General features: G+C 41.0%; 1 pseudogene; it reads right to left on the minus strand.

Annotated features, from left to right (window-relative positions):
- Positions 1–18,696, minus strand: part of LOC117015140 (transmembrane domain-containing protein TMIGD3-like) — a 59,797-nt pseudogene that overhangs the window by 33,057 nt on the left and 8,044 nt on the right.

The raw sequence follows: 18,696 nt of genomic DNA on the forward strand, positions 1-18,696 counted from the left end.
GCTGATACACAAAAGCTCACATTCACCAATGAAGACAATTTTTCCTCAACATCTACCCTACAAGATAACGCATCTATTGCTCCCCAAAGTTTCCTCCTGCCCCTTTTTAATCCTTCCTTCCACCCCTCCCTATGCCCACCTGCTAACTACTGATCTGCTCTCCGGCACTATCATTTGTACTTTTCTAGAAAATTGTATAAATGGGGTCGTACAGAAAGTACGCACTCTTTTTTATCTGGCTTCCTTCAATCGGCATAATTATTATGAGATTCATCTATGTTGTTGTCGCATCACTAGTTCCTTAATTGTTATTGCTGAGTACGATTCCATTGCATGGCTCTTTCACAATTTACTTATACATTCATCTGTTGATGAAACACCTGGTTTGTTTCCAGTTGAGGACTACTGCAAATGAAAGTGCCACAAAGATCCAACGTGCAAGTCTTTCTGTGGACATAAGTTTCTTGGGTAAAGACCTGGTTATGGAGTGACGAAATGATATGGTAGATGTGTATTTAGCGTCTTCAGAAACTGCCAGACCATATTGTAAAATGATTGTGCCATTTAACATTGCCACCGGTAACGAATGAGAGTTCCTGTGCTTCTACACGGATCCTTGCCAATGTTTGGAACGGTCAGTTGTTTTCACTTTAGCCATTCTAATGGTTGTGTGGTGGTATCTCATTGTTTAAATTTGTATATTCCAGGTGACCAATGACATTGCGCACCTTTTCATATGCATATTGACATTTGTATATCTTCTTTGTGGAGCAACTGTTAAATCTTTTGCCCATTTTTAAATTGAATTTCTCATATTCTTACGCGTTGTTAGAGTTCTTTATATATTTTAGCTACAAATTCTTTTTTCAGATATAAGTTCTGCAAATATTTTCTCCCAGTCTGTGGCTGACCTTTCCATTTTCTTGACAGTGCCTTTGAAAAACAAAAGATTTCATTTTGTTTATTTTTGCTTGCATATCCAGTTTACTTATTTTTTATTGTATAGCTTGTGCTTTTTTGTCTTATTTAAGGAATCTTTGCCAAGGCCAAGGTCACTAAGACTTGGTTCTGTGTTTTTTCCTAGAAATGTTATTGTTTTAGTCTTATATTCAAGTCTATGATCCATTTCGAGTTAATTTTTGTATATGGTGTGAGGTAAGGGTTGAGGTTCACTTTATTACATATGGCTATCCAATTGTTGCCATCCATTTCTTTTTCTTTTTATTTTATTTTATAAATTTTACTGGGGGATATTTGGGGACAGTGTGCTTCTCCAGGGCCCATCAGCTCCAACTCACTGTCCTTCAATCTAGTAGTGGAGGGCGCAGCTCAGCTCCAAGTCCAGTTGCCGTTTTCAATCTTTAGTTGCAAGGGGCACAGCCCACCGACCCATGCAGGAATTGAACCAGCAACCTTGTTGAGAGCTCGCACTCTAACCAACTGAGCCATCTGGCCGCCCCCACCATACCATTTCTTAAAAAAATTATTCTTTCCCCATACAGTGGCCATGGTATCTTTCTTGAAAACCAATTGACCATAAATATGTGGATCTAGTTCTGGACTCTGTACTCTGTCTCATCAATCTATTTGTCTAACTTTAGACCTATACCGTAACCATCTTTATTGCTGTGGTTTTGTGGTCAGTCTTGAAATCAAGTAGTGTTAGTACTGCAACATTGCTCTTCTTTTTCAAAACTGTTTTGGCTGTTCTAGGTCTTTTGAATTTTCATACACATTTTTAAATCAACTTCTCAATTTTTTTCAAAAAATCCTCTGGGGATGTGATTGAGATTCTGTTAAACTGATAGATCAGCGTGGAGAGAATCGTCACCTTCTGTGCAAGAAACAGAATCTTGTAATCTATGAACACAATATCTCTTTCCATTTTATTAGGCCTTCTTTAATTATTTCCAGCAATGTTTTATAGTTTTCAGAGTTTAGATTTTATGTATCTTTTGTTAAATTAATCCTTAAGTATTGTTTGTTGCTATGGCTACAGCACATGGTACTGTTTTTAAGTTTTAATTTCTAATTGTTCATTACCAGAATAAAAAATACAATTAATTTTTGAATATTAAACTTCTATAAGACGGTTGGGTGGCTCAGTTGGTTAGAGCGTGAGCTCTTAACAACAAGGTTGCTGGTTCAATTCCCATATGGGATGGTGGACTGCTTCCCCCCCCACCCCGGAACTAAAGATTAAAAATGGCAACTGGACTTGGAGCTGAGCTGCGCCCTCCACAACTGGATTGAAGGACAGTGAGTTGGAGCTGATGGGCCCTGGAGAATCACACTGTTCCCCAATAAAGATTTTTTTAAAAAGTAAACAACAAAAAGAGAAAGTTAATAATTTGAAAAAAACAAACAAATTTATAGAACATTTTCTACATAGACAATCATATCATCTGCAAATAGTCAATTTCACTTCTTCTTTTTCAATCAGAATGTCTTTTACTTCTTTTTCTTCTTTTTTTCCCCCTCATTCTACTAGCTAGAACCTTCAATACAATCAATGCTCAACAGAAGCAGTGAAAGTGGCCATCCTTGCCTTGTTTCTGATCTTAGGGGACTTTACAGATAAGTAGACTGCGGTTAAGTGACTTGCCCAAGAATACATGCATAGAAAATGGTAGAGCCAGGATTTGGGCCCAGGCAGGCTCCCATGTTACCTGGACTGCAGGTACAACTGTTAGGAGAAAGCCTTCAGTCTTTCAGGAAGCTGTTTGTTGTAGGTTTTTCAGAGACGCCTTATATCAGACAGAGGAAATTCCTTTTTATTCCTAATAGAATGTATATCAGGGATATTGGAATGCAAGTCATACCTGGGAAGGTGGGCAAGAATCTGAGACTTTGGGTCTGACAAGGTATGAATTTGTGTTTATGCGGCAGCTCTGGCCACCTGTTTATTAGGGCACTGTGTGTACGTGCTGTGGAGTCAGCTCTGACTCCTGGCGACCCTATGAACGAGTGACATCCACAATGCCCTGTCCTCAGCAGCCCTGCTCAGCTCCTGTGGACTCACGACCGTGGCTTCTTTTATGGAGTCAATCCATCTCATATTTGATCTTCCTCTTTTCCTTATGCCTTCTATGTTTTCCAGTATTATTGTCTTTTCCAAAGAACCCTGCCTTCATGCTGTGCCCAAAGTAGGACAGCTTCAGTTTTGTCACTGTTGCCTCAGGCTTAATTTGCTCCGGGACCCATTTGTTCATCTTTCTGGTGGTTCAGGGTCTCAGTGGTGCTCTCTCCCGCAAAGACTGTCAAATAAATCATTGTTATTTTCCTATCAGCCTCCTTCACTGGCCAACTTTCACAGTAATTGGGAATGTGAGGGTGTGAATATTCTTAGCCTTGGTTTCTGTTGACACATCTTTGCTTTTGATGGTCTTTCCTAATTCTTCCATTGCAGCCCTTCCAAGTCTCAGCCTTCTCTTGATTTCTTGGCTGCAATCTCCATCTGAATTGGTGACTGAACTAAGTAAGGTAAGTAAAACCTTTAACAATTTAAATGTCTTTATTGTCTGTGTAAAGTTGTGTATTAGGGAACTATTTGATTAGCAAATAGTTCCTATTTGCATTTTAAAGGGCAATCTAGAATAATATATAATGTACACATTTGATGTATATGTTTACCATCTTTGGAGTTGAATGGGCCTGGGTTCAAATCCCACCTCTGCCACAAATGAGTGGCTCTGGATAACTTTTGTCTGATTGTCACTTTCATCCGTTTATAAAATGGTGATAATATTCCCTGTTGCACAACATTTTGTTGTGAGAAATATTCAAGTATGATTCCATAATACTCTCTCAGCAAATATAATGATAATTGCTATTATGGAGATAAAACAGTGACCACAGGAAGGGAATAGGAAGGTGGTACCTCTTCACACTTGTCAAAATGAAAACATGCCGTGCTCTAAAGTTAAGTCCATCCAAGCCTAGGAAAAACACTAAGAAAATCTCATTTGTACTCCAAAAAATCATAATTGTCAGAAATAGCCCAAAGGGAAGAGGGCTATTCTTGGAGGTGCTTTTCCGGAGACTCAGCCTTTCTTATGACAGTGCCCCCCACACACATGAGACTCCGGGAGCCACTCAGCCACTCAGGACTGAGCACGGCCTGACCTCTAGGAAGTGCAGCCTAGGAAGGCCCTGACGTGAAAGGCAGTAGCACGCTCCTTCCTCCAGAGATGTTGGCTCTAGTTCAAGGGTAAAAGGTAGATGAGCTGATAGCAGACCTGGCAAAGGAGCTGCTGGGATCTGCTGGAATGGGGCCACCTCACAGAGGCCTGTCACCAGGCCAGCAAGGTGAAACCTGATCCCTGCCCTGGCATGCTAGTGTGGTAGTGGGTGGCCCTGTTTATCCAGACTGCTCTGTAGAGGGGAGGATCGATCTGTATTTACATTTTTCAGAGCCAGGGCGCCCACTTCTGCTTTCAAACAGCACCCTTTCCTCCAAACCAGAAGCCCTGGTCTCAGGATGGAGACAAGTGTGTTATGATTGAAATTCTTCCTGGGACCCTCTGACCATCCCCCAAAAGGACATTCCTGGGTTAGCTTACAAAGTGTGCAAAATACTTCATTTCTGTCCAGGGAGAACCCAAGTTTCTCCCTCCACGGAGACTTCATATTTAAGTGTGGGTCATTAAAGCTGATGGTGTTAGAGATCCAAGTTCCTCACCACAGTTTGATGCTTCGATGTCAACTCCTTTCCCTTCTTTGCTGCCTCTCCGGGCTCCTCAGTCTATCCTCCCTCTCCTCTCCTGTTTCTCTTCAGTTTTTTTTGTTGTTGTTGTTGTAGTAAAATATACCTAACATAAAATTTACCATCTTAACCATTTTAAGTGCAGCGTTCAGTGGTCTTCAGTACATTCACATTGTTGTGCCACCACCACCACCACCCATCTCTGTAACTGTTCATCTTGCAAAACGGACACTCTATACCTGTTAAACAAGAATTCCCCAACCCTCCTTGTTGCTGATTTTACACTTCCCATCTCTGTGATTTTTAACTACCACAAGTGCCTCATGTCTCCCTTTTCTCAAGTCGTATCGTACTCACTCTTTCCTTTCTATGCACATACCCAACCCAGTTCTCACTCTCCTCCTGGAAACAAAATCTGTTTAATCTCTTCCTTTGACGAGGCTACCACAGGGTCAGTGATTGTCTGCAGATTTTAAACTGTAAACAAATAATAAGGTAGTTTGAGAATCATGCCAAAAAGTACAAAAGTATGTATTATAAAAATTAAATTATCTCCTTTGTCCTGCATCCCGCCGGCCATTTCCACACCTCTTAGCTAACCATTGGTAACAGTTTGCTGTATATTTGTCTACAATTGTTCTATGCTCACATGGCATTTCTAGTACAGCATAGCATGGTTAATAATAGACACTCAGGAGCCAGGATTCCTGGGTTTGAATTCTGACTTTGCCACCCGGTTGACTGACTTTGAGCAAGTTACTTAACTTCTCTGTACTTTAATTTCTTCATATAAAACTGAGATAATATTATTATCCATTTCATAGGATTCTTTTGAGGAGTAAATTAAGTTAACACATGTAAAGCACTTAGAATTATGCCAGGTATATAATAAGCACTATACAGATGTTACTGTGCATTTTTATGATTGTTATTAGGCGGGTATTTTTTATGTTTGTTACACAGTGGGATCTTACCATGCATACAGGTCTGCTCGCTGATTTCAGCTGATAAATACGCCCTGAGCACCTTTCAGTAGTAATTCAACCTCATTCATTGTAATGACGACAGAGCATTCGATTGTGCGGCTGTAAAAGAAGGAGTTGTTTTTAAATCAGGCTACGGGAAACTATAGAGCACGTGACAGCATGTCACAGCACATGTCCTAAGATGACAGTCTTGGGGCCCTGGATTGTGGGCGCCTGTGGGGGCCGACACATCAGAATTGGCGTTTGCTCTCTTGTCACTGCTGAGCTCCTGAAGGATGGAAGGGATTTCCTTCTATGTCCTGAGAGCTGGTGATTGTGCTGTCTCAGCCGCAGAGGTTTGGCCTTTACAGCTGCTATTCTTATTGATCGATTCTTGTAAGGGTCCCTCTCCAAACATGGTTTTCCGGCCAGCCCTTGGAAAGGAAGTCATCTCCTTCCTGCCCCTTCCCACGACCTGGAGTGCAAAGGGCTGACTCCTCAGGGAAGGACTATGTATAACCTGGCAGGAAAGGAGCCTCTGAGAGCACATGAGTATAAAATAAATAAATGGGCCGGCGTGTGTGTGTGTGTGTGTGTGTGTGTGTGTACTTGATAGCATAACTTCCTCCCTTACTCTCCACCCCTGTTTACTTGTCCATTACTTTCTGTTCATCCTATGTGTGGGAACCATAGTATGAGGACAACCTATAGTCAAGAACTGTATCCAGAACTGGAACACAACATAGCTCTCAGGAAAACCAGGGGCATGAAAGTTAGGGGAACAGCCTGTTCACAGGAAATTAGTAGAGAGTACCACATTTGGGAGCCTGGCCCAGCTACCTATCAGCTTCACGATTTATCCTCTCCATGCCACAGTTTCCTCAGCTTTAAAGTGATGAAGACACTAATGTCTATTTTATAGATTCACTTTGAGGATTAACTGAATTAAATTCGTAAAGAACCTTTACCAGTGCCTGGTACAGAGTAAGCACTGAATAAATATCAACTATTACTAGCCCTGTATCTAAGTACATCCACCTACCCCCATCCCTCTAAACCCCAGTTTCCTTTTGCACCAACTCCTTAAGCTTCAGCCGTGCAAAGAGAAATCACAGAAAAATGATCACCCAGAGGTTTAGCAGAAAAAATAATTTATCATTTTAGAAATTTTTCTCAAAGCAAGGGTCGGAGCCATGTCCGGGACCATTTGATTAGATTTATAAGCAGTCAGCACAGACGTCCCTCCGGACTTTTGAAATCAGGTGGGCATTTATTCAACACATTCCTGTACAGGGTAGTTTACAAAACTCAACTAACACAGCAAAAGGACCCAGCAGTCCAGGAATGGACCCACCTAAAATGGTCATCACAGGCAGAGCAAACGTTAAGATGAGGGTACAGTGTGTAACGCTCCTTATTTTAGGGGAAGTCATCATTCAAGCATTGCTGAGTGATTCACTGAGGCCATGTGCTAACGAGGGCTGATAACTCCTGCTCAGGATGCGTTTCTTGTTTGCTCGACTTGACAACAATGGCTGACTAGTATTTTGCTCTCCAGACCAGTGTGTCCTATAGGGTGTGTCTCCAAAAGAGGAGATTCAAAAAGGAATAAAAAAGATGCTGGCCTTTGAGCTCTAGAAATCCAGTTGCCTTCTCCCCGCTTCTAGACGCACAACAGTTTCATTGTGTACAAAGGAAAAAGTGAACTGAAGCTTTCCTGCAAGCGTATTTGAACTTGGACCTCCACTGCATAGATTAGCAGCCAGCTCCCGGCCCAGGCAGCCCCTCCTTGCCTCTCCTCTTCATCTTTGCAAGAGAATTTAGTTCCATTTAAGTCCAGGGGACATGGCAAAAACAACACTCCAAACACCACTTCCATTTTTGGCAACAGGATCCTACAAGCAGTGAGAAATAGCCCTTCAGCGCCTAAGTCCTTTAGATTCTCCCTGTACCTCAGACATTAAGTGTTCCCTGCTTACTTCAGAGCGAAGGGATGGGCTTGAAGAGTTGGGGTTCATCTTTTAAGCTGTTTTTTAGGGAGAAAGAACACCAATATCAGCAATAAAGAACAAAGTCACTGCTTGTCAATGCTGGTAGGATGTTAGTGACCAATCAACGCCCCCGTTTTTTGGATGAGGAAACTGAGGCCAAAGAGGCTAACAGCCCGAGCAGCACTTTGAGAGGTATGTCCAGGACAAGCCATCTTAGGACAACAGAGAGGCTGAAAGCCATACCTTCTTTTCCCTTATTTACTTGCACTCTTAACTTCCCATTAACATTAATAGAGGTAAATTGCTATATACGAAAGCCTGTACTCAGGGGGAGGAAACCAAACTCGACCCTGCAGGAGTTTATAGGGACTGGTTAATTTCTTTTGCTTTGAATCCACTTCATCTCTCATATTCCTTATCCCTTAGAATGATAGTGTTTCGTGTTCGCTCTTTTTCAGTGCACCAAGTGCTGTCAATTATCCATTTAAATATTCCATTATTCTCTCCTACCCATGTGCCACGCACCGTCCCTTTCCACTGGGATTCTTCCCTTCCTCTCCATTCCTTCTGTCATCACCCCAATCCCAGGCTTTCTCACCTTCCAATTGGTGGTATTTGACTGGCTGCCTCCAGGCTAACCTGTCCCCAACATGTCATGTCTGACGAAATTTCCTTGAACAATTGACGGGACATATTGTCCTTCTGCTCCTCAGCCTAGGGGTGCTTGCTTCCCGTCAACCACCAATTCAGGTCCAAATTCTTGCCCCTGATTTTCAAGTTTTCCTTCAACCACCTTCCCTACCCAAACCTATTTCCCCACTATTCTCACCTAACTCTTCTTCAACTGGCAAAATTTCACTCATCCTTCAAGACTTGAGGGCAAGTATCACCTCGTCTTTGAAAAGTTCCTCTTCCCCAACTTCCCGTTGTTTCCCTTTAGACCTCCCGAGGCCCTCCTCTCTGGTACAATCTACTCAAACGGCTATTTATTTCAGCTGGCTTCTCACCTGGACTCTGAGCTCTTTGAAATCTGGGCTCATCCTTTTTATTTTTGTATTCCAATGTCCAGCAGAGTGTAGATGTTCAATAAATATCCTGCACGGAATGAATAAATAGCCCTTAGCACAGCGCTGTGTCCGCTCAATGAAGCACCTTGCCGAGCACCTGAATGTAATCTAACATCACAGCAGCTCCTCACCCAGAGATGCAGGCAGGGATGTAAATAACAGCTATGATGTACAACATATGTTCATAAGAACATTGCTGTTTAAAGGGGAAACTACCCTTTCAGGGTAGCCAAGACCAAAGAGGCTGAAAATCCAAGCAGCACTTTGAAAGTTGTCCCAAGCGCAAGCTGTCTTAGGACACCAGACAGTTTCGCTTTTCAAGGGAACCCTCCCTTTTCGACACGTGATTTTAAAATATTAGAAAGAAGGTAGTCTAAACTCACTCGTAAACGCTAAGGAATAAAAATGTTACGTTCCTGAGGGAAACAACCCTACTTTACCAAGCCTAAGGGAGACATATTTAATCCGCAATCAACACATTTTAGGGAAAATTAAAACAGTACAAGTAGCAACATGAGACACAGGCGGGCCACGGTAACCTAGATTAAAGTAAATGGGATCTTTTTTTTGGACCACTCTAATTACCATTCATTTATTCAAGAGGCTTTCTTCCTCGGTGCTCTTACTACCAGAACGACCCTCTTACCATTTTCTTTAAATACTTTCCTTAAAAATCTAAGCGATTTAGACTTTCAACCCCTATGTTTTGTTGTTCGTCAGTTCAATGGCATTTTCACAGTTTTTAGAAGAAAAGTTGCATTAGAAAATTGAGTGCATCGGGATGATATCATGAGTGATACCAGCCATTAAAAATACACTTCCTGTGATATGCAGAAAACGACACCAATTTTACCGGAAAACACAATTTGTTCTTCTGGAATTAGATCTCATATCAAATATTGATCAAGTACATTTGATAAGTACGCTGGAAAGATGTTAGCTAGCGATCCATCAACTCCCCCACTTTCAGTGGACATTTTTATGGACAAGATACTGTGCAGAAAACCACGTTGTACCGAAGCGACTCCCTACTTGCAAGTTTTCTGAGTACAGGAGGAGGATTTGAACTGGGAAGTTCATGATTCACATGTCTACAGAAATTGTGAGGTCTTTCCATTATCAAGTTCATTGTTCAGACACGCCTTATGTCTGTGTGTGACTAGTTGGCTCGAGCAGAGTGTGAGGAGGCGGTTCCTGATGAGGAAGTCTCTCTTTTGTTGTGGCTGCTGTATTCACCTGCTCCTGGCATCTGGCTCTGTGTAGTGGGCACCTACTATTGCGTATTTTGCCCTAAATGCATTTGTTCATCTTTGAAGTCCCAGGAACCACTCAGTCTCCTTTTGGTTTAGAACCATACTGTCTACCAAATAATTGCAACATGGACACTCTTCGGAGTGAATTTGGAGAAACGTTTTCAAGAATAAAAGAACTAAAGTTGCATACAACGTGTCTCCATCTAAACGCACTGAAGAATGAAAAGGTTCCCAGGACCTCTGACATTTCTCCAAGCAAGGACTACGATACCACAGAGTAACTGGATTGTTGCCTAGTGGCCTTTGGAATGACCTGAACTTTATATACTTTTTCAAATAGATGCCCTGAGTAGTGGCCTGGCAACAGGGGAATTTTCCCGGTCTACCATCTAGAAGTCATCTGATACTTCCATTCCTCTGCAGGATTTCGTCTATTCCCCCAATGAGCCTGATCCTAAGGACCAATACTAGAGGATTTCTCCCACTTGAACTTCTCTTTGCCATTGGCAGTGATGGCCCACCCTTAGCAGCAGGCACTTGCCCCAGAGACACGACATTCCTTTCAGTTTTGTTAAGCTAATTTTAACAAATGTCATGTATGTGCCAAAAATTGTGTTTAGCTGCTGGAAGTTAAGCTAAAGAAGATCTGGTCCCCGATTTTTGAAGAGCTTATAGACACCAGCAATATAATATGATATAATGTTTTAACCAAACAGCGTAAACGGGGGACCATTGGAACTCAGAAGAGAGGATCATAACCCAACATGGGGATTTGGGAAAAGCTTCTTGGAGAAGATGGCGTGTAACCTAATTCCTAAAGGAAGAATTAGGAAGAGTCACTCCTCCAAAAGTGGGAAGGGTGTTCTTGGCAGAGGGAGCAGTAGGAGCAAAGGTACAGCAGTACAAAGAGAAGGGGCTGTGATAAAACCTACAAGTAGTTAGTTAGGCATCCGTTAAGAAGTTATCAAACAAGTACAAGGTGGAAGGTGGGGCCAGCGATGAGACAAAGGAGAGTAAATCTATAGAAGATAGAACATGGGTACACCCAAAAGAATTGATAGCAGAGACTCGAACAGATATTTGCACACCCATGTTCACGGCAGCATTACTCACAGAAGATGGAAGCAACCCAAATGTCCATGAACAGAAAAATGGATAAGCAAAATGTGGTGTATGCATGCGATGGAACATTATTCAGCCTTAAAAAGGAAGGAAGTTCTGACACATGCCACAACATGGATGAACCTTGGAGGATATTATGCTGAGTGAAATAAGCCAGTCACAGAAGGACCAATACTCTATGGTTCCACTTATATGAGGTCCTTAGAGTAGTCAGTAGTCAGATTCATAGACAAAAGGTAGAATGGTGGTTGCCAGGGGTTGAGGGGCGAAGGGGAATAGAGACTTAGTGTTCAATGGGTACAGAGTTTCGTTTTGGGAAAATGAAGAAAATTCTGGGTGTTGGTAACAGTTTCACAACGTAAATGTACTTAATGCTAGTGAACTGTACACTTAAAAATGGTTAAAATAGGGGGCCGGCCCGGTGACTCAGGCGGTTGCAGCTCTGTGCTCCTAACGCTGAAGGCTGCCAATTCCCACATGGGCCAGTGGGTACCACAAGATTGCCGGTTCGACTCCTTGACTCTTTGACTCCTTGACTCCTGCAAGGGAGGGTGGGCTGCGCCCCCTGCAACTAACCACAGCAACTGAACCTGGAGCTGAGCTGCGCCCTCCACAACTACGATTGAAAGAACAACTTGACTTGGAAAAAAGTTCTGGAAATATATCCTGTTCCCCAATAAAGTCCTGTTCCCCTTCCTCAATAAAAACAAAAAAAATCTTTTAAAAAAATGGTTAAAATAGTACACCAGGAGCAAGAGGCATTGATGGAGCTCACGTATGTTGTCACCTATCTGCTGGCAGCAACCCTGCAGCTGCTCCACCCCCTCCTGGATCTTCCTTCAGCTTTTCTGACTCCTGGGCCAGGTGAGCATCTGGCTCTAGGACAAAGTGTGCCAGCTCCTCCTGTAGAAGTTGGAGGTGATAAGAAACCAACACAGGTTCCAGTTCCTCTTCGGGCGTTCCAGCTGGAGGCGCGGGGTGCCAGATCATTCCCGCTTCTTTTCCCTACTTTGCACCCATCTTCCCTTCCTGACTGTCTGCCCTGCAAGCTTCACACTCCAGCAGCAGGCACAAAGACCTCACCCTCACAGAGACTGTTCAACCACATCTCACAGTCGTGTACGATCACATCTCTAGTGGTTTTGCTTCTTTGATGGAACCCTGCCTGACAGAATTTGGTGCTGGACACGATTCCTAATTCTCTAAGAAGATTCTCTGAGCACTCATACAGAAGAGCTAACCACATCTGCATACGTACAATAGTTTTGACTCCCACAATATCTTACCAAAGTATTCCTTGGGGATTTCTGTTGACTCCTTGGGATTTGTTCTAGAAGAACTGCAACCAGCCCTGCTGAAATGCCACATCACTGCGTAGTTGGGTGTGTCTACTCCTTCACAAACATAGTTTTCTCCTGATAAAAAGAAACATGAAAACCATAATGTAGAATGCAATGTAACACTGAAATCAAGAGTCTTATTTGTAGAGTCCCCCTCTGGGTTGTAATATCTGGGACATTTCTAAAGAAAGTCTTTCTGTTAAACACATACACACACACACACACACACACACACACACACACACACACAGCAGAGGTATGAGTTCTTTGGTAACCCAACTATTAAATATAGTTTTTTATGGGTATTTTTACTGATGAAGAAAAAAAAAAGTCATGCAATGCTGTGTGCACTCTCTCTCTCTATATAGCAATATTATATATATATATATACACATATATATAGCGATATATATATATCTTGATTTTGACATATATAGAACTTTTATATAGAGAGAACTTGATTTTCTAAGAAAAAACTGAAAAATTTCATTTCCGAGGAAATTCACTACCAAAAGCGAAAAACTATACAGTCTGGTTTCCCTGAATACATTCTCCCAATCCATTCTCCACACAGCAGCCAGAATGATCCCTTAGAAACATAATTTGATAACATCGTTCTTCTGCTTAAAACTCCCAATGGAGAGAGTTCACCAAAATGTTAACACAATCATTTCTTGGTGTCTCAGTGCTCTGAAGAAATGAAAAATGGATTTTCCTCATTGAAAGGCTGGGCCCTGCTTTGAGAAGGAGTGGGTAAGAAGCGCTAGTACAGATTGGAAAACTTCAAGTAAAAATAGAATTACCCCGACTCCTACATTATCATTCACCTTGCCAACCCAGAGTGGGCATTTTTGAAGGGGGTGGGGTTTTGCTTATTTTCAAGCATTGGGTCTCCTCCTCCGAGAGAGAATGGGCTACGATCTGCAAAGAAGAGGTCCTTTCCTTAGGAACTGCTTCATCCCCCCAGTCTCCACTATACTCTATACTGAAGGACCCGAAATCTTATTTCAAGCCATGAACTCTCCCTAGACATCTATCAGAGGTCATAATTCCAACCAAATGTACTGTCTTCAATTTGTAGTCAATGTGTTTAAAGTCAAATTTGCCACTTGTCCTCAAAATCAGGCTTCCCTTTCTAACTTACTGGTCTCTATCAGTGATGTAATTCTCTTCAGTACACAAACTTGAAACCTGAAGGAGATTCACTCATTTTTTATTCATTTCTTTCTTAAAAAATTGATATCAAATCCATACAATGTAAAATTTATCATTTGACCAATTTTAAAGTGTACAATTTAGTAATTTTCAGTATATTCACAATGCTGTGCAACCATCACCACTATCTAATTCCAGAACATTTCTATCTCCCTAAAAAGAAACCCCACATTTCTCAATTCCTTTCTTTCCCCCCATTCCCTGGCAATGACCAATCTACATTCTGTCTCCATGATGGATCTGACTATTCTGGACATTTCTATAAATGCAACAATAGAGTATGTCTGAATTCTTTTGTGTCTGAATTCTTTCACTTAGCATAATGTTGTCAGGGTTCGTCCATGTTGTAGCATGTGTCAGTACTTCATTCCCTTTTATGGCTGAATAATATTCCGTTACAAAGATATAGCACATTTTATTATTCACATTGTTGTACAACCATCACCATCATCCATCTCCAGAACTCTTCATCTTCTAAAACTGACACTTCATATCCACTAAACAATAACTCCCCATTCTGCTCTTCCCCAGGCCCTGGCGACCTCCATTCTACTTTCTGTGTCCGTGAACTTGACCACTTTATGTACCTCATATAAAAGAATCATAGGGGCTGGCCGGGTGGCTCAGGTGGTTGGAGCTCTATGCTCCTAATGCCAAAGGTTGCTGGGCTCTGAACCACAAAGTTGCCCGTTCCCCCAAGGAATGGTGGGCTGTGTCCCCTGCAACTGACAACGGCAACTGGACCTGGAGCTGAGCTGCACCCTCCACGACTAAGATTGGAAGGACAACAACTTGACTTGGAAAAAGTCCTGGAAGTACACACTGTTCCCCAATAAAAGTCCTGTTCACCTTCCCCAAAAATAAAAAAAAAAATTAAAAAATGCTATAGGCATTAAAAAAAAATCATAAAATATTTGCCTCTTTGTGACGGGCTTATTTAACTTATTGTCTTCAAAGTTCATCCACATTGTAGCATGTATCAGAATCTCCTTCCTTTTAAAAGCTGAAAAGTATTCCATTGCATATATATATATCACATTTTGTTTATCCATTTATCTGTTGATGGACACTTGATTCGCTTCCACATTTTAGCTTCTATGAATAATGGTGCTATGAACAGAGATGTACAAATATCTGTCTGAGTCCCTACTTTCAATTCCTTGGGGGTACATATCCAGTCATGGGATTGCTGGGTCATATGGTAATTGTATGTTTCATTTTTTGAGGAACCACCATACTGTTTTCCATAGCAGCTGTACCATTTTACGTTCCCACCAGCAGTGGACATGGGATCCAGTTTCTCTACATCCTTACCAACACTTGTTATTTTGTTCATTTTTGGTTTTCTTTTATGATAATAGCCATCCTAATGGGTTTGAAGTGGAATGATGCCTTCTAAACAATAATTTATTCCTACATATTATATTCTTTTTTTATGGTATTAAAAATGAAATTATTTGCTTAGTTTTATTTTTGGATTGTTCATTGTAGTGTGTAAAAATACAACTGATTTTTATATATTGATCTCATATCCTTCAACTTTGCTGAACTCATTTACTAGAGCTAATTATGTGTGTGTATGTGTGTGTGTGAGCATTCTTTCAGGCTTTCTATATTTAAATTGTACACAGATCATATGATCTGTAAAAAAGATAGTTTTACTTCTTTCTTTCCAAACTGATGCCTTTTATTTCTTCTCTTGCCTAATTAACCTGGCTAGAACTCCCAATATTATTGAGTAGAAGTGGTGCAAGTGGCCATTTTTGTCTTGTTTCTGATTTTAGGAGGAAATATTTCAGTCTTTCACCACTAAGATGTCAGCTGTGGGTTTTTTGTAGATACCTTTTATCAGATTGAGGCATTTTCTTTCAATTTCTGGTTTAGTTGAGTGCTTTTATCATGAAAGAGTTGGACTTTGTCAAATGCTTTTCCTGTCTATTAAGATAATCATAAATAAAGTACATTATATTGATTGTATACCGTACAAGAAATGAACCCATTTTTCATTTGTTGGATAAGTCTCATTTGATCATGATGTATAATCTTTTTTATATGCTGCTGGGTTCAGTTTACTGGTATTTTGTTGAGGATTTTTACATCTATATTCATAAGGGATATTGATCTGTAGTTTTCTTTTCTTCTGAAGCCTTTGTCTGGTTTTGATATGAGGGTACTACTGTCCTCATAAAATGAATTAGAAAGTGTTCACTGCTCTCTATTTTTTCAAAGTGTTTGTGTAGGATTGGTATTACTTTTTTGAGCATTTGGTAGAATTCACCAGTGAAGCCATCTGGTCCTGGGTGTTTCTTTGTTGAAAGTTTTTTTTGTTTTAGTTATTTTTATTACCATCTCTACTTTTTATAGGTCTAGTCAGATTTTCTGTATCTTCTTGAACCAGTTTTGGTATTTTGTGTGTTTCTAGAAATTTGTCTAATTTGTTGGCATACAACTGTTCATAATATTGTCTTTGTCTAGGAAGTCTAATATCTGGGCTTCCTCAGGAATTCTTTCTGGTGATTGTTTTGTTGTTTTTTTCCCTGTGCATGGGCCACACTTTCCTGTTTCTGTGCATGCCTCATATTTTCTTTACTGAAAACTGGACATTTTGAATATTATAATTTGGAAACACTGAAATTAGACTTTTTTCCTCCCCCTACAGACTCTGTTGCTGCTTACTGTGGCTGGTTTTTGTTAAGTGACTTCTCTGAACTAATTTTGTAAAGATTGTATTCTTTGTCATGTCTGGACACTGAAATCTCCGTTCTGTTAACTTAGTGCTCAGCTAATGAATGTACAGGGATTTCGTTAAACACCGGGAACAACAACAACAAGCATTTCCCAGTCTTTGCAGAGGGATTCTGTATATTTATTAAGGCATGCCTTCAACATTCAGCCAGGAAATTTACAACTCTGCCTTGGCTCTCACTTCCTGCTCATGCGGGTCAATAAGAGGTCAGAGCTTAGGACCTTCTGTCATTTTCCTTGAGCATGTGGACAGCCTTGTGCCTTCTGGATTCCCAGAAATATGTCAGAGCTTGTCAATACCCTTATTTCCTTAAAGCAGGTCATTCCCCCGCCTTTCCTCGGAAGGTATTTGCTTACTCTATTGTTTGTCCCAACTGTTATACATTGCCTTAGCAACAAAGGCTAAAAGATTTGCCTGTAGTAAAGGTTTTCGACAAACGACCATGGGTAGTGACTTTCAGGCTGGGCAAATTCTGAAGTAAGTGAGATAAAATGCCTTTTGAGCTGGTTATCTAGGAAGTCACCAGAAAGATCAACCAAAGACCAATATTTTCAAATGACATTCATTCTGTTCCCTGTGGTACTGGTACTAGAATGCAGGCTGTTATCTTTAAGGCTACCACTGAACTGGAGAGATAGAGATGGGACTAGGGCAAATTTAAATGTCACAGGCTTGCTATTCTTACCAAGATTCAGCTGTTTTTCTGGAATAGATGCTTCCTGAATTGCTGCAAAAAACATGACTAGTTTCTAGAGTTTCAAAAAGAATTGATTATGACAGTTCTCGCCAGATTTTTAGTTGTTTCTATGGAAGGATAGACTTTTGAAGAACCTCACCCTACCATTTTCACTAAGATCCAAACTCATCCCTTTTTTTCAAATCCCCTACATCTAGTAAATCACCAAAGCCATCCAACTGCTCCTTCAAAAGCCTTTTATATGTTTTTCTCAATAAATACCACCACTAGGCAGGCATTGAGAGGCAGTTTATCATATTACTAATAGTTAACAGCACAGAGGCAGGAATCATATGTTGGTGTTTGAATTCCAGCTCCACCACTTCTTAGATGTGTGATCTAGAGCAAGTTAATGAAAACTCTCTTTGCCTCAGGTTTACCATCTGTAGAATGGGATAATAAAGTACCTATTGTTATGAGGATTGAGTGAGTTAATACTTGTCAAATGATTAATACTGAGCCTGGCACACAATAAACACTAAAATATTGTTAGGCACTAAATGCATTTAGCAAGTATTTATTGAAGGCCTATTATAAACTTATCTGTAGGAGTATGATAGTGAACAAGACTGACGGCAGGTGTGTTAGTCAGCTTGGGTTGCTATAACAAATTACCATAGACTGGGTGGCTTAAACAACAACATTTATTTCTCACAGTTCTGGAGTCTGGAAAGTCCAAGATCAAGGTGCCAGCACATTGAGTGACCACTGAGAGCCCTCTTCCTGATTTATAGATGGCTGCCTTCTTGCTGTGTCCTATGTGGCAGAGAGAGAGATCATCTTTCTGGTGTCTTTTCGTAGAAGGGCCTTAATTCCATTCACGAGGGTTTCTCCCTCATGACCTAATTACCTCCCAAAGCCCCACCTCTAAATACCATCACACTGGGGCTTCAACATATGAATTTGGTGGGGGACACAAACATTCAGTCCATAGCAACAGGTAAGATCCCTGTTCTTGTGGAGCTTACATGAAATGTCCCAAACCCTTCTTACTCAGTTTGCTATTTTGCAGATTATAACTTGGGAAACTATTTTTCATGGGTTTCTCATGTTGCTTCCCCTCTTGCAAGCAGAGGCATAGATGGCCTTATTTTCGGACTCTCTTCCTCTCCAGCAGACAACAGGTTTGTGTATTGCCTAGTATAATGAAGATAATACTTCCTGCAGGCAAAAGTCAGGCAGGTATTATTGCAGCCCATTATAAAAGATTTGAGTTTCTTAGGGGTGAGTTTCCTCCGTCGTGACCTAAAACCACGGCTATATAGCGTTCAGTCTGCATCACCTCTGGGACTGGAGGAGCAAGGAGAATGGATGTGAAACTGAAACTCACGCTGCCTGCTGTGCCGTGAATAACAAAGCAGGGGTTTTGTGTAACATCCACCAGCATCCGTGCAAAAGGCTAACTTTTTTGCTTGCAGGTAGGGTAAAATGTCAGACCCTTCACAGTTTTTGATAACTTCCATCCTGTTGCAAATGTGTCTTCCTTAAACCTAATTTCTACCTATTACATCTAAATGTCTTTATCTGGCTTTCAGGCTCCTCCATAGCTATCCAGC

This window comes from Rhinolophus ferrumequinum, chromosome 22 (genome assembly GCF_004115265.2).
Source record: "Rhinolophus ferrumequinum isolate MPI-CBG mRhiFer1 chromosome 22, mRhiFer1_v1.p, whole genome shotgun sequence".
In the NCBI taxonomy this organism is placed as follows: Eukaryota; Metazoa; Chordata; class Mammalia; order Chiroptera; family Rhinolophidae; genus Rhinolophus; species Rhinolophus ferrumequinum.